We start from the raw sequence: 16,766 nt of genomic DNA, 5'->3' as shown, positions 1-16,766 counted from the left end.
AGTAGCCATTCATATGGAACTGTGTCAGAAACTTTACTGAAGTCCAGTTGTCCACATCCAGTAGCACTCTACTGTCCATTTCCCAGTGATCTAGTCATAATACTGGGTCATGCTTGACTGACACCTAAAGGTTGTTATCTTCCTGGAAAACAGCTAACCTTCCTGTCATGAATTGTTCAATGATTACCAACTATCTGACTGCCTCCTGGTTCAATGCATTAGTCACCTTCCTCACCCTCTCTGCACTCTAGCCTCTGATCTCACAGTCTGTTTCTCATAGATTCAGGTCCCCCACCATTACTAATCCCCACTATATACATTTCTTTCTTTTACCCTTTCCTGCTATCATTCTTCATCATCTCTTGATATGACTGTATGTACCAATCTCTCACTCCTTCTTCCTGCAGGTAACAGACAGGGCACTTATTGTTACTTTTAACTCTTGTTTTAAGCCTCTTTTACTGTGTGCTGCTACCTCACCTCATCAGTTTTAACAGCTCAGGGCTAAGTTGTCATTTCAGGTTCTTCTGACTGTGGTGTGACATCCTCATGTTCATCAAAGCTCTCTACCATGAGAAATCTCTAAATTGGTCATGCCCCTTCAGTAGATTTAACAGCCCCTCCTTTGAACTGGTAAAGTAATAGGCATGGAGGTGAGAAGATTATGGCCCTAACACACCCCATATCTAGAGGTTGAGCAAGAGTAGTAAACCACAGCTGGCTTGAGCAAGTAATTGAGTCTAGGGAGAGTCTGCATACAGATCCAGGGAACAGCTTTATTCCAGTTACATGGTCCCAACCCAGACTCACCTACTTTCTCAGTCAAGAAGCAGTTTTCTGCTCTGATCTCTACCACAGAATAGAGAAGTAGAGTTCTAACCCTACACAGGCATGTCACTTGACCTCCCCCTGAGGAAGACAATCAGTCTTAGTCTCATCTTTTCTTCTTTGCCTCCTGCCAGCCACAGCAGGTACTTAAGCCATTAATCAAACCTATTTTGCCTACATTGTAGTGAAAGTCTATCCCACTGTGCCACTGGAAATGGTGCCTCACTTCATAATTGATAACTTTTCTTATTTATATTGCAACCTCATCTCTCTTCTCTCTCTCCTGTCTGTGCAGCATGCAGCCTAACATTTTCAGGTCCCCTCCATTTAGTACCCCGTGTCTCTATTTTGCCAGCAATAGTTGCATCATCATACTATATCACTGTGTGCAGCCTGACCATTTTCTCCAAATTCCTTCAATCTGCTCTCCATGTCTCTGCTCTTTGGTCTGTTGCTCTACTCTAAATATGGTATCTCCATGTGACTGATACATGCTTTGTTTGGCTCATTGCTTCTCTTTAATAAATCTGCCATCTTCATGTGACTGGTGCATGCTTGATTTGGTTCATTTCTTTTCTATAAATCTGCCATCTCCACATGACTGGTGCATTCTTTGCTTGGTCCCTTGCTTCTCTTTAAACATGCCATCTCCATGTAACTGGTGAATGGTTGGCTATCCTTGATCCCACCAGTCCTCACCATTTCTGTCTGCCATATAAAATTTCTGTCCCTTACTTAGTGTTATGCAGTCTATCTCCAGCGAAGAGCTATTTCCTTTGTCACACTTCCCCAATCCCTCTAATTGCTATAGGCTGTTCTCCATGCTGACTGCTCAAACATTTATTGCATTACATAACTTTCCCTTTCCATAACATACTTGCTACAAGCACTGGAAATACATTTGAGAGTGTTTTCATTCTCTCTCCTGATAGTTCTCTGCTTGCATTCTGGCCTTGCTTGCTGTTACATCTAATGATTCATCTTTTAGGCAGCTGGTGCTTCCATACTCCACAACATGGGCCCATCCTTTCTCGCTGTTGATTACCTTAGAATTCAATTACATTTTGCTTAGTGTATAGTGTGGTACTTACTTTACTGTGATCTGGTTCCTCATGCCTGTCTTAAATGCTTATTTATTTATTTATTTATTTGCAGTTTGTTAACTGGGATGTGCAGAACCCATTTTAAGTGGAGGCCTGGGGAGAAAAGCTCCTCAGTACAATAAAATGTACAATTAAAATAAAATACAATTATATACATTGGTAGTATAGCATTGTTTAACAATATTGGATAACAAAGTTCTCTTGATTCCCTTGCTAATAGAGTCTGCATTCTCCAGGTTCTTCATCATCATCATCATCATCATAATTCACTAGGATCATCTTCTCTAATCCTTTCTTGACAATGTCCACCTGCTTTATCTGCTGTCCTTCCTGCTCTTAGTCCTTCCAGCTTCATTTCTCCCACACCCTGATTTTTTCCTTTTGTATTATTTCTCCTCTGCAGTGCTCCTCCTGCAGCTCATGCTGGTTTTCTTCCTGATTACCTATCCAAGGTGGCAACTCCCTTTTTTTCAGACCAATATTCTGTTTCCTTTGTCTTTTGCATTCGTTTACTTTATCTTCTGCTATGTGCACATTTTACTGGGATATATCTTTTTCAACTGTTTCTCCACTTGTATCCTGAATCCCTATCTTATCCTTGTTCCGTGGCTAAGATACCCTACAAACCTCACAGTCTGCATGTGCCCAGGTCTTCATTTCTACCTGCTCTATAGCTTTCACTCTAATAATTACTATTCACAGCTGCTTGTCTATTTATTCAATCAGGCCACTTCTTAAGAGGCCAATCCTTCACCAAGAAATATTCCCACTCCTCTCCCCAGTGTCTATATCATCATTTCATACCTGGAAGAGATAAAGCATCTCTGTCCCTTTCCTTCACTCTAGCCTATATTTATCACTTCTTTTACTGGATCAGTCCTCCCCGGTCTAGATGACTCCAGAAAGTTGCATCAGCTTTCACTACCCTTATTAGTATTTTGAACATTATATAATAGCTATTAGCCTACTGATACAGGAGCCAAATCCTTCTTTGTAAGGAGCGTTTTCCCTGCAGTGTTTGATAGTGCAAAGTAAACATAAATGTTTCTGACACAGATACTTGCTTCTACACCCCCTTGGCTTAGTAGTATAGTTTTTACTGTGATACTAAAAAATCTGTGAGGAAATTTAACTTGCATTCTGATCACTAACTATAGTGGCAACTACTGTCATCTATGCTCTGTTCTAAGGTTGTTCCATGAAGTACTTTTCGTAAAGTAACCACAAAAACAGCAGCCAAGTTAATGAGTATTTACATGCCAGTAAGGCAATCTCAGCTAATCCATCCTAGTAAAACCTGAAACAATGTCTTCAATAGTTCTTTATGATAAATTGATGAATGTTAACATTTAAGTTTACTAACTGAATCAAACAGCTGTCTTTTTCTTTGCATAAAGTTCCCCCAGAGAATGGCAAACTCAAAACATTGAGATGATAAGGCAGTCATAAAGTTTCTTTGATGTGTGAATATTAAGAAATATGGTTGCTCAGTACGTAAGATCTTTGCTCACAATTTCAGGGACTGGGATCCCAGTCTTGACTACTGGTCTCAGTGCATCTGAACTTGACATGCAACTCCTGTGCCTTTTGGAGTTTTCTCAAGGTACTCTACTATTCTCCAACCTCCCCAAAATATACTAATTGACTGCCTGCTCCAAATTATCCATATATATTGCACTTACCCTTGCTGTTTTGGGCTGCATCATTGCTGATAAGAACCAGTGATGACTTCCTTACTTAGTTGACAGAAGAATATATTAATATATTAAGATTAAATTTAAAAAGTTGTAGCCTTGTTCAAAAATGAAAAATCAATAAATACTATAATCCATTAAGAGCCTACACTAACAATGCTAATACTTGAAATAAAAATTATACTAACTTTATTGTGTGTGTGTGTGTGTGTACCTGTATGTCAAACACTTGTGTATTTTAAATGTTGAATATTAGCTTATTTAAAAATTATAAGAAACACATATAATAACCACTAAGCCCATGTACTAAAAATGCACATATAATTCTATCAATACCAGACACAGATACCACAAAAATATGATCTGGTACAGAACTATTCTGAATCTATCCAAGCAATATAATTAAAGAGAATATAAACAATTTCCAGATTCTGAACACAAGACATAAGAAACACTAATGCTTTTCTGCTACCTTTTAAAGTTTTCTCAAATCGGGATCACTCGAAATGGACAACTACTCTCCTACACAGTAGACAAATAGTTTTTGTGGGTGTTGTAAAAGACTTATTCAGAAATTAATAATAGATGAATTCTAGAAATCACTAACCCACTATGTTAATGCAACTTAACAAATGTGTAATACAAATGTGCCATTATGTATAAACGTCTGTACCATATGCATTTACTACATGAACACAATCTGGTGTAACATTTTCCATACTCATTCCAGCAATATAATCAAATCATATATAAAAATCTAGACTAACAAGTACCAGTATCACAACACAAGAAAACAAAGAAAGAGTCAAGACAGCAGAACTTGAAATACAAACATTGTTAAACATGCAAATTTGCAAGTCTAAATTGTAAACTAACTTTCAAATAAGTAAGCAAATGGCCTAGCCTAGCCCTGACAGCACCATTACAGAAACATTGATCCTGGTGTACAATTCAACCAGGCACTTTTCACTTTTTGTAAACACATTCACAGTTTTACAGTAATTAGCTTGTATCTTTATATTTTCGACATTTTCTAATTGGATAAGCCCACTGGACATAAATGTTCCTTTTCTGGAGTAACTTGAGACTATCTGGTTACATGCCTTAATCACAGCCACAAAGTAGGCAAATGGAGGTAGAATGAATCAAACCTTCTTTGGTTACAGAAAAAAGTGCATTAATACTTTAGAGCTTAATTTTCTGTGCAAACTCCCTAGAAGAGTGGCTTCATGAGTTAGTTATGTTACAGATTCTTCAAATGTGCAAAAATATTCTTTAAAATAGCCTCTGCACTGATGAAATAGGATTTTCACCTTCAACTTACACGTTTAAGCTAACATGATGTCATCCTTACAGCAGCTGGGCTATTTCTTTTCTCTTCCTTCCCAAAATGTCAAATTTGATGGCCAAATTTTCATCTGCACAGGCAGTTTGTATGTTTCATTCTATGTCTGTCCGTCATTAGACATGCACAACATAATGCAACTGTACACTAAACTACATAGGTTTTTGACTTATTTACTGATGCTTAAATTGTACAGAACGGCATGCCCCAGACAATTGCATGTGCTCACAAGCATGCACATCAGCAGGCAAGAGTACTGGTTATAGAAGGGCACGCCCCACCCAGATATGTGTGTGTGTACATACATGCACATGCACATCAATAGTAGCTCGGTTAAGGAAGGGCACACACCAGAGCCAGATGTGTGCATATACAAGCACATGCATATCAGCAGTAACTCTGTATATAGAATGGTATGTCCCAGCCAGATACGTGCATATGCAAGCACATGCACACTCTCAGTAGCTCTGGTAATAAAATGGCATGTCCCAGCCAGACGTGTGCACATGCAAACACATGCAAAACAGCAGTAACACTTTTTATAGAAGGGCATTACCCTGCCAAATGTGTACAAATGCAAGTACATCCCCATCTGCAGCAGTACTGGTTATAGAAGGTACACCCCTGCCAGATGTATGCTCATGTAAGCACATGCACAACAACAGTAGCTCTGGTTATAGAACGGAATGCCTCTGCCAGATGTATGCACATGCAAGTAAATGCACATCAGCAGCAACACTGATTATATAACTGTGTGCCCCATCCAGATGTGTGGATATGCAGAATTGCTAATACATGCACATCAGACGTTGTACTCATTACAGAAGGGCATGTCCCTGCCAGATGTGTGCACATGGAAGCACATGCACAACAGCAGTAACACTAGCTATAGAAGGGCACACCGCAGCCAGATGTGCATACATGCAAGTATTCGCACTTCATCAGTAGCATAGTACTGGTTATAGAATGGTTTACCTCAGTCAGATGTCTATATACTCAAGCCCATGCACATAAGAAGCAGCACTGGTTATAGAATGGTTTACCTCAGTCAGATGTCTATATACTCAAGCCCATGCACATAAGAAGCAGCGCAGGTTATAGAATGGTTTACCACAGTCAGATGTCTATATACTCAAGCCCATGCACATAAGAAGCAGCACTGGTTATAGAATGGTTTACCTCAGTCAGATGTCTATATACTCAAGCCCATGCACATAAGAAGCAGCACAGGTTATAGAAGCCTGTCTCAACATCCTGCTTACAGGTATATTTGAAAGATGGCTGCATTATAATAATAAAAAAATCAAAGTTAAATTAAAAATGGTGTGATGGAAGTAGATGTAATTTATAACACCTTGCTCCATCTAAGTTTCTTTCTCTGCCTGCTGCAGTTTGCTATCTTTGTGGGTCCAATGAACTGATGATCTTTAATCAGTGGGGGCCCATTTACGACAGATTCAATAAAAGTAAACTAAGCACAATCCAATTAATTTCTAATACAGTGAGTCAATCTAAAGTAAAATAGTGTAATGGTTCTCTTCGTTTAATAATATCAAATATATCAATATATCCAGTTGTGGCATACACTGGTAAACAGTATACATAAATTACATTGATTTGACATTAGTCACAATGACATTTGTTAAGCATGTTGAATCCTAAGTTATTCACAAAGTATAACTCAATATCACTGAAACTGTGGAACTTTGGGTTTAGGGAGGTTTACATTTGCCCCAAAGTTGTATACTCTTTGATTTAATATATTTGGAAAACTGGAGGTGTGGACAGTTTACAGGCGGCTTACTCCCCTGCAAAAATGCTTTGATTTCATTTTGCTGTGAGAGTCACTGCTGCTGCTTTTGAGCTTTGCCCATTACTCTTGGTTCAGTGTAACCTGGCTCAACCAGTTACTGTGAATCCTGATAAACATAACACTGTCTACAAATAAACAGCTCCATAAGTGAGAACATTGAATCAAAAATGCAGTCCCTATGTCTATGCAGTCTATAGCTATAGCTGCCAGTGGCAGATCTGAGTAGAGTCTGGTCAGAAAGTGGTAGGAGATGAAGTGAAGAGGAAAGGTAGTGCTTGTTAAGGTCAGTGCTGCACAGGTAGCATATGAACAACATATAATTATTAAGGATAACCAAATTACAGAGCAAACAATACCCAGTCTGAGGAGCCTTTTTTCCATTCCATTTTCTATATTTATCCCTATCCATTGTCTCATAGTGATAAAGATGAACCTCTAACTAGTTTGAGTTTTTGCTAAGTTTGCCAGTCTTTGTGCAGTATCCAGGCATGGTTCAAAGTTAGAACACACTACTGCATGTTATATAAAGAACTGCAGCCACAAAACAAAGACTCCGTTAGGAAAGCGAAAAACCAAAATGCCAATAATGGATCCAAACAGGAGTCACCACACGAAAAATCAAGTAGAACTTTCTTTATTGTTACATAAAAACCACACAAGCGCTTTCACGTAGGTTAACTACGCTTCATCAGGTGTAAATGTTAGAAATAAATGAACCATCTTTATACTTGGCTTTTAGGCGGGAAAACCAGATAATCAAAGCACAATTAGATAGCAATTAAGACAACTTGTGTTATATTTAAAAGGGCAATGGTCTATCATTAGGAGAATGGTATGGATACCTGGCCAAACCATTCAATGGCAAAAGTTTCCAATGCTCTTTTATACAATATATTGAGTGTGTAACACATAAATCACAATATCATTAAAAATAAATGCAACACAAAAACATTGTTGTTTAAATGAGTTGAGGCTAGTCAGTACTAGCTTGCAATTAGTTACCACACTCTTGTATATAATGCAATATTCTACACATTCATGCATTATCCTTAATAATGTTATATTCCTCTGACATGGAATATACAATAACAGATTAAAATTATTTAATATTTAAAACCAACGAAACCATCGTTTAAAGCTAGATTACCAGACCACATAGCATCTGCATGATTCAAGGAAATAAAGTGCCTCCTCAAAACAATTCAAACTGAGAGAATAACAGTAAGTCCCTCAGACAAACTGAAAGCAGTTGTCAAGTAACCTTCCGTTCTAAGACATTTAAAAACCAGATCTCATTCATTAATCTCACTAGCACGTAATGACTCTAGCACCCAACGGCCATTATGATTAAAAATTACTCAATGAATAGAAAATTTAAAAACAAAAACAAAGACAAAACATTTACTTTCGAACATTGTTTAGAGGCAAAAACAAAAACATCCAGGTTCAGCAACGTTCATATACAGGAACGACAGACTCTCAAAACCAGTAATTCATTCATATCAGACTCTCCAAATATTCATCAATCACCTATGAAGCTACCTCGCAAACTATGTAGTAACCGTGCCTGGCAAATAAACAACCACCATATCTGGACTTATTAGAAAACGTAGTTTTGTTACCAGTTAACTAAAATGGTTTAAAAACGCCCTCAGTTACAAAACTAATCGGCGTTTAAACTTCATCCGTTAGCATCACTTATCTGGCACCTTCCCAGATGACCAACCAACATTTATAGACTAATAGCAGTAAAAAAGCTGTAATAACAAAAGCTGCTCACCATGCGATGCATCATCCTTGCCATCCGATCAATCCCCATAAACAAAACAAGCCAAAACAAGGCAAGACATGAGCAATTCAACTCAGAGGTGTTCACGATCAGAAGTACTGATAGCCGAAACTGAATACTGAATACTCATACCTCTGACGCTCTCAGCACCTCCGCATCTACCATATATAACTGCAACCAAGATATTTACCAAGAATGCTACCATGTCTAAACTTGTTAAATTCTTAACTACTAAATAAAACAAACTTCCAATACCTAAAACAAATAGTATACAAGATCAACATCAAACAGATATAAACCTAATTCAACTCAACACAAATAACTATTGGAAATGGAAACACAGCATTAATGCTGTTTACTCATGGGCAAACCATCTAAAAGTGTGAAATAAATAATAAATCCATCCGGGTCAAAAAATCCAAGGAGTGAATGACCTCAAGGCAATGTCTTTGTTATATAAAGTAAACACACAATATTATTGCTGTTTTATCGTAGTCAAACCATCTAAAATAAACAACAAGTCCATCTGGATCAAAAAATCTAAAAAATGAATAACCTCAAAAAAATCTTTACTATATAGATGGCTACATAGTCATGACCATCAAACTAAAATAAAATAAAAATAATAATATTATCAAAATCTTATAGTATTAATACAAAATATAAAAATGACATATTGTATAATGAATATATATTAGATGTTCAATATTTCTTCGATTATCTAAAACAGGTTTAATGGATACTGAATAATTAATACCTGGGGTATATGTGCCCTTAATGTAAAAGTCCATTTCAATTCTCTAATGGCCAGCTGATTATTGGTATCACCTGCTCTGGGGCTCAATGGCAACATTTCTAAAACTTTAAACCCAAAAGTATGACTGGGATGCTCCATGACATGTTTGGCTAAAGCATTAGACTCTTTTTCCTTCCTAATATCATAACAGTGGTTGTATACCCTATCACGAGCCGCCTCTTTGTTAGGCCCACGTAAAATGCATCACAGAAAATACATGTAGCTAAGTATATCAAGTTGCTACTATTACAGTCACTATAGAACCTAGGAATAAAGGAAAAATGCCTTCAGGATGAATAAAACTAACCTTTTAGATATAAACGGACACATCGAACATCCACCACATGGGAAAGTACCCAATTTTTCATAAACAGTATTATTAAATGAATATATGTGCTCTGAGCATAAAATTTCTTTCATATTCTGAGAGGTTCTATATGTAAATCTGGGATGTTCTCCAACTATAGTTTTTGAAGGCGTCTGTAACCAATACATTCCAGTTTCTAGTGATAATCTTGTTCAAACTGAAACTGTCACTAGTAAAATTGGTGACATAACTTAATTTATCTGTAAATCTGGCTTTCGCTGTAATGCAATAATTATTGTCCCCTGTGTTCCTATCAGTTGCTGTTCCATCTGAATTATAATTTTTGTCTATAAATCGCTGTTTACAGTCCATAAACATTTTAAGGATAACCCCTTTCTCTAAATAATACCTCTAGAGTGTTTATTTATCTTTCTAAGGAGTCACTACTCTGGCAGATTTTAAAAATTCTATGCATTTGGCTAGATATTATGCCTTTAAAGGTATACCTAGATGCATGCTGCTAAAATGTAGCAGCGTATTTCTCCAGGTTGGCTTCCTGTATAGAGATGTAATTATCTTGTCATCCTCAAACTCTAGTTGTAAGTCCAGAAAATGTGTCTTAACATGGGAGGTCTCTATTGTGAATCTTAAAAAAGATGAAGAGTTCTCCAGTTCATTAACAAATCTAATACATTCTGATTCGGTTCCATCCCATACAAAGAGGACGGCATCTACAAATCTCTTGTAAACTCTCACTCTTTTAAACTCAGGATGGTTAAACAAATGTTCTTGTTCCCAGTTATATACAACCAAGTTGGCATAACTGTTAGCACAGGGGGTACCCATGGCAACCCCCCATTTCTGCAAGTAAAGTTGGTCCTGGAACAAAAAAACATTGTTGTTGAGTATAACATCAAGGAGATAGTGTATAAGAATCATCCTATTGTTACTGTAACCAGATGAAGAAGCCAAGACTTCATCAATTGCTTGAAGCCCTAGCTCATTAGGGATACAGGTAAATAGATTTTTGACGTCCATTGTCACTAATAACAGAGGTGTATCATTATTTTTAAAATCTTGTTCTTTCAAAAAGTCAATTAGTTGGTAGGAGTCTCTTAGAATATGTGGAATATGGTCTACTAAGGGTCTCAAGATACTTTCTACAAAGGAGGAGATGGTACAGGTTACCCAGTTGTTACTCGAAACTATCGGTCTCATAGGTATCGGTCTAAGACCCTTATGTATTTTGGGTAAACCTCTTATCAAGGGAATAACTGGATATTCTATAAAAAGATATTCATACAGTTCACAGCTTATCTGTCCCCCTAACAAAAGATCATATAAATCAGCATGTACAGTTTTAATAATTTTCTGACATTTCATGTCACTGATTCTCTCATAGACTGTATCTTCTGATAAAAGATTTAACATAGCTGAATTATAGTCTAGAGAGTTCATTATAACTATGGCTCCACCTTTATCAGCTGGTTTGATAATGATATCAGCTTCTTTTTTAGAGAAAGCAGTGAATCTTGTTCTGCTCTAGACATGTTAAAAAGCAGCATCTTTTTTATGTTGAGTAAACCATCTATAAAAATCAGATTCACACATTTTTAAAAAACTTTCAACATTATGTGGCATATTAGGTGTAAAACTACTTTTTGCACTAAAGAAATGCTTAACTTCACTTGTATTGACTGCATTATTATTCCTAAACAGAACCTTAAGTGAAACGTTACGACAAAATAATCTTAAATCTACCAGAACATCATTAAGGAGCTGGTTTGAGAAGGTATAAAATTAAGACCTTTCTAAAAGAGAAACATCTGAGTCAGATAAACTGTAAGTTGAAACATTGTATATGAAATTCACTGCTGTTTCCTTGGTGCTTGGAACCCTCTTCGAACTTTTTCTTTTCTTGGTCCTCTGCTGTGAGAACGACCGCCACCCCACACGTTCCTTCACTGGAAAAGGTAAAAGTGTTCAATACGGGAGCAGATTCCTAGGTCTTGCCCTGCAGAAAAAAAGGGGGCAGCAGCTTGCTGGTTAGGTGGAGGTGTGTCACTTGAGCAATGGGCCTCATTCGTAACCACTGAAGAATAGGAAGGTTGAATGTTATGTGATATAGGGTTGATCTTCTGTATACTAGTTGCTGCTAATGATGGCAATATGTCTAAAGAAACATTATTCATGGGCATATTGACGGAAGGTTCTGAATCAGTGTTCATATCTGAATTTATCATAGTAGAAGCACCTTGTTGGTGAGAATTGTTATTTTTTGGCCAAATAAAAATCTGACCTGTGGCAAAATCTTTGGCATCTCTCTGAATCTTTCTCTGCTTCACTACTTTTAGACGTTCACTGAATGAATGTACTTGATTTAGGATATCATCTAGTCTCTTGGTAAAATATTCACTAGAGAATTTCTCAAGAATGTCTTTATGTTGAAGCTCTATTTTCTTTCTTAATGATGCCTCTAGTGGGGCAAAGTATTCCAGTAACAAGTTCACATAGCTGAAGCCCAACTGTATGTTTAGGTCTTGCCACCTCCTTAACAATACAGGATGAGAGTTACCATATGAGGGCATACAAAAGACACGCATACCTCTAGGTACGATTTTAAAATGGATGCATGCCTCTAAATGAAGTCTTTGCCACACATACCTTTGCAGTTGATACAAGTCATCTTGAAACGCCCTTGTGAGTTTGTTAAATTCAACTACAGACTCACCAGTAGAAGGTTGTGGTGTAGCATTCGCTAAATTGTTCAATTCCAGAGTCAATAAAGGATTCTCAGCATTGTACTTGATAAAGTCCCAGGTAATAGAAGCTGGTGTCCTCGTCTCTGGAGTAAAATCTAGTTCAATATCGGTAGTTTCCATGAGTAAAAGTGGCCAGCAGCACCAAGCAAAAAACAAAGTTATATAAAGAACTGCAGCCACAAAACAAAGACTCCGTTAGGAAAGGCGAAAAACAAAAATGCCAATAATGGATCCAAACAGGAGTCACCACACGAAAAATCAAGTAGAACTTTCTTTATTGTTACATAAAAACCACATAAAGCGGTAGGTTAACTACGCTTCATCAGGTGTAAATGTTAGAAATAAATGAACCATCTTTATACTTGGCTTTTAGGCGGGAAAACCAGATAATCAAAGCACAATTAGATAGCAATTAAGACAACTTGTGTTATATTTAAAAGGGCAATGGTCTATCATTAGGAGAATGGTATGAATACGTCAAAACCATTCAATGGCAAAAGTTTCAAATGCTCTTTTTATACAATATATTGAGTGTGTAACACATAAATCACAATATCATTAAAAATAAATGCAACACAAAACATCGTTGTTTAAATGAGTTGAGGCTAGTCAGTACTAGCTTGCAATTAGTTACCACACTCTTGTATATAATGCAATATTCTACACATTCATGCATTATCCCAATAATGTTATATTCCTCTGACATGGAATATACAATAACAGATTAAAATTATTTAATATTTAAAACCAACGAAACCATCGCTTAAAGCTAGATTACCAGACCACATAGCATCTGCATGATTCAAGGAAATAAAGTGCCTCCTCAAAACAATTCAAACTGAGAGAATAACAGTAAGTCCCTCAGACAAACTGAAAGCAGTTGTCAAGTAACCTTCCGTTCTAAGACATTTAAAACCAGATCTCATTCATTAATCTCACTAGCACGTAATGACTCTAGCACCCAACGCCATTATGATTAAAAATTACTCAATGAATAGAAAATTTAAAAACAAAACAAAGACAAAAACATTTACTTTCGAACATTGTTTAGAGGCAAAACAAAAACATCCAGGTTCAGCAACGCTCATATACAGGAACGACAGACTCTCAAAACCAGTAATTCATTCATATCAGACTCTCCAAATATTCATCAATCACCTATGAAGCTACCTCAAACTATGTAGTAACCGTGCCTGGCAAATAAACAACCACCATATCTGGACTTATTAGAAAACGTAGTTTTGTTACCAGTTAACTAAAATGGTTTAAAACGCCTCAGTTACAAAACTAATCGGGCTTTAAACTTCATCCGTTAGCATCACTTATCTGGCACCTTCCCAGATGACCAACCAACATTTATAGACTAATAGCAGTAAAAAAGCTGTAATAACAAAAGCTGCTCACCATGCGATGCATCATCCTTGCCATCCGATCAATCCCCATAAACAAAACAAGCCAAAACAAGGCAAGACATGAGCAATCCAACTCAGAGGTGTTCACGATCAGAAGTACTGATAGCCGAGATCTGGTTTTTAAATGTCTTAGAACGGAAGGTTACTTGACAACTGCTTTCAGTTTGTCTGAGGGACTTACTGTTATTCTCTCAGTTTGAATTGTTTTGAGGAGGCACTTTATTTCCTTGAATCATGCAGATGCTATGTGGTCTGGTAATCTAGCTTTAAACGATGGTTTCGTTGGTTTTAAATATTAAATAATTTTAATCTGTTATTGTATATTCCATGTCAGAGGAATATAACATTATTGGGATAATGCATGAATGTGTAGAATATTGCATTATTTACAAGAGTGTGGTAACTAATTGCAAGCTAGTACTGACTAGCCTCAACTCATTTAAACAACGATGTTTTTGTGTTGCATTTATTTTTAATGATATTGTGATTTATGTGTTACACACTCAATATATTGTATAAAAGAGCATTTGAAACTTTTGCCATTGAATGGTTTTGACATGTATTCATACCATTCTCCTAATGATAGACCATTGCCCTTTTAAATATAACACAAGTTGTCTTAATTGCTATCTAATTGTGCTTTGATTATCTGGTTTTCCCGCCTAAAAGCCAAGTATAAAGATGGTTCATTTATTTCTAACATTTACACCTGATGAAGCGTAGTTAACCTACGTGAAAGCGCTTGTGTGGTTTTTATGTAACAATAAAGAAAGTTCTACTTGATTTTTCGTGTGGTGACTCCTGTTTGGATCCATTATTGACACTACTGCATGTGTGTGAACTCGCATGGTTTTCTTCTGGCTTTTGTTTTTATGGCTTCTGCTCATTGCTGTTTTCCAGGTCCACACATTTGCTTATTTCCTCAGAGGTGGTACTGTACCATTACCTATACTGAGGACACTTAGCTATTGCTCATTTGATGAGTTTTTATTTTTGTGATATCACCAGGGTGTAGCCCAGTGATGCCTCCAGGTACATCTGCAGTTAACTCCTACTGACATCTCTGGGCATCAAATATTCCTTGTTCTTATTTGCATCAATAATTCCAAAACCATGCTATGTACAAGATTTAAAAAAATATATATCTTAAAGCTTATACAATGGCAAACTCAACTCCATTAATATTTGACCTCTGTCTAGTGCAAGTAAAGAGATATTAACAGTTGGTTTTATGATATTAATTTATATAGATATAATTGTCACATTTTCTAAATATCTCAACAACCAAGTAACAAAGACAAAACTCCTTGGCCTCGTATGAAAGCTCTCAGCTAGATGACTAAAATGCTGCTGACAGCATGTGTGCAAACTTGAGTGGTTGCTGAGGTATTGTAAGTTGTTTATAAATATTACAAATGTAATAGTTACTGTGTTTACTGTAACTTATAAAATTCTGTTTACGACCTAGAACCTAAAGAATACTACCACTATAAAATAGTTTGTGCTGAATAGTTTGCCATTTATACTTCTTTCATAACACCTATGGTTCCAGAGATAAGAAAATTTTATTGAAATGTGAGGACATAATTTAATTCTATCAAAAGGCTTAGGCTCCGCCCATTGGAAATTATGGTGTAAACTTGCTGAGCTCCATTGGAGTGAATGAGTTAATTTCTTAATTTTCCATTCTATCTTGCAATGGATTATTAGGGAACCACGTGTATTGCTATTCAAGTATCATACTGTTTAAATGTTCTCAGCCTGTATGGTACAAGGGGGACCACACTTTTTGTAGTTTTCATTCTGCCACTGTCTACTTGTTTTACATCTTAGATCTTCATCTTGTGGTCAGTCAGTTGCTGTAATGCACACAGAAAACTATAGAGAAACTACTCACCAAGGAGGCAAATGCTGAAAAATCTTTATTTGAAGAGCAGGAATCATTTATATTGCTAAACTATATGAACAGATTGGTTAAGTACTTTGAATTTTGACCACCAAAGAATTGGAGTTATCCAGGTAATCGTGGAAAATTAATAACATTATAGATTACTACACAGTGCTTGAAGATGTCCTACCTGTGCTATGAAGTGTCAACAGTCACAGATAAGAAAGCAGAACTAGAATGGAATACCTGAAGTAAATCTGCAATTTCACTACTTTGGAATAAAATTTAAATTCGCAGTGAAAGGTATTTTTTGCATTTTTCAATTACCATAAATATGAGGTAGTTTATGAAACAAGAAACAAATAAATAAAAACTGATAAAATGGCACAGTATCCAGATATAGTCTTGGAAATCAGTAACAAATCTGGCTTAGGGCACCTAGTCTATTTTTGTTGATACATACAAACATACATAGTATGGTTTAGCTAAACTAGCTTTTTTTTGTGATAGAAACCATTGGTTCAGAATGAGGAGACGAACTTTGCCTGGGCATATAATGACTCATGTCTCAGCTGAAGACTGTCATTTCATTTGGAATTCATGAACCCAGCCTTTCATTTTTATTTAACTTCCTTCACAGTTTATTTTAGAGAATTTGGGGAGCTGAATCATATCTCCTTTTCTTTCCTTTCCCTTTAGGAAGAACAGGTCTTGTCTGTACAGTCTTACCTCATATAACTTCGCCTCCATCATATTTTTACCATCCTAGGGCCCTTCCTCTGTTCCACCTTCTAATTCTTTTATTTTTTCTCCTTGCACAGTCTTAAGAACTGAATGAAATATTCCAAGGGAGGTCTCAGCAATGGTTTATAGATTCAGAATATTATTACTTTGTGCCTGGATCCTGTGTCTCTGGAGCTGCAGCAAAGCATGCAGTTGGCCTTGGCTGCTGTCTTTTTCAATTGCTGACAGTTGTTCAGTGATTCAGATACAAATGCATCTTGTAAAAAGCATATAAAACCTGGAGTT

This window comes from Protopterus annectens, chromosome 9.part0, assembly GCF_019279795.1.
Source record: "Protopterus annectens isolate FY-2018-M chromosome 9.part0, PAN1.0, whole genome shotgun sequence".
Taxonomy (NCBI): Eukaryota; Metazoa; Chordata; order Ceratodontiformes; family Protopteridae; genus Protopterus; species Protopterus annectens.
The sequence above is the reverse complement of the archived record's forward strand: the minus strand, read 5'-3'. Positions refer to the sequence as shown.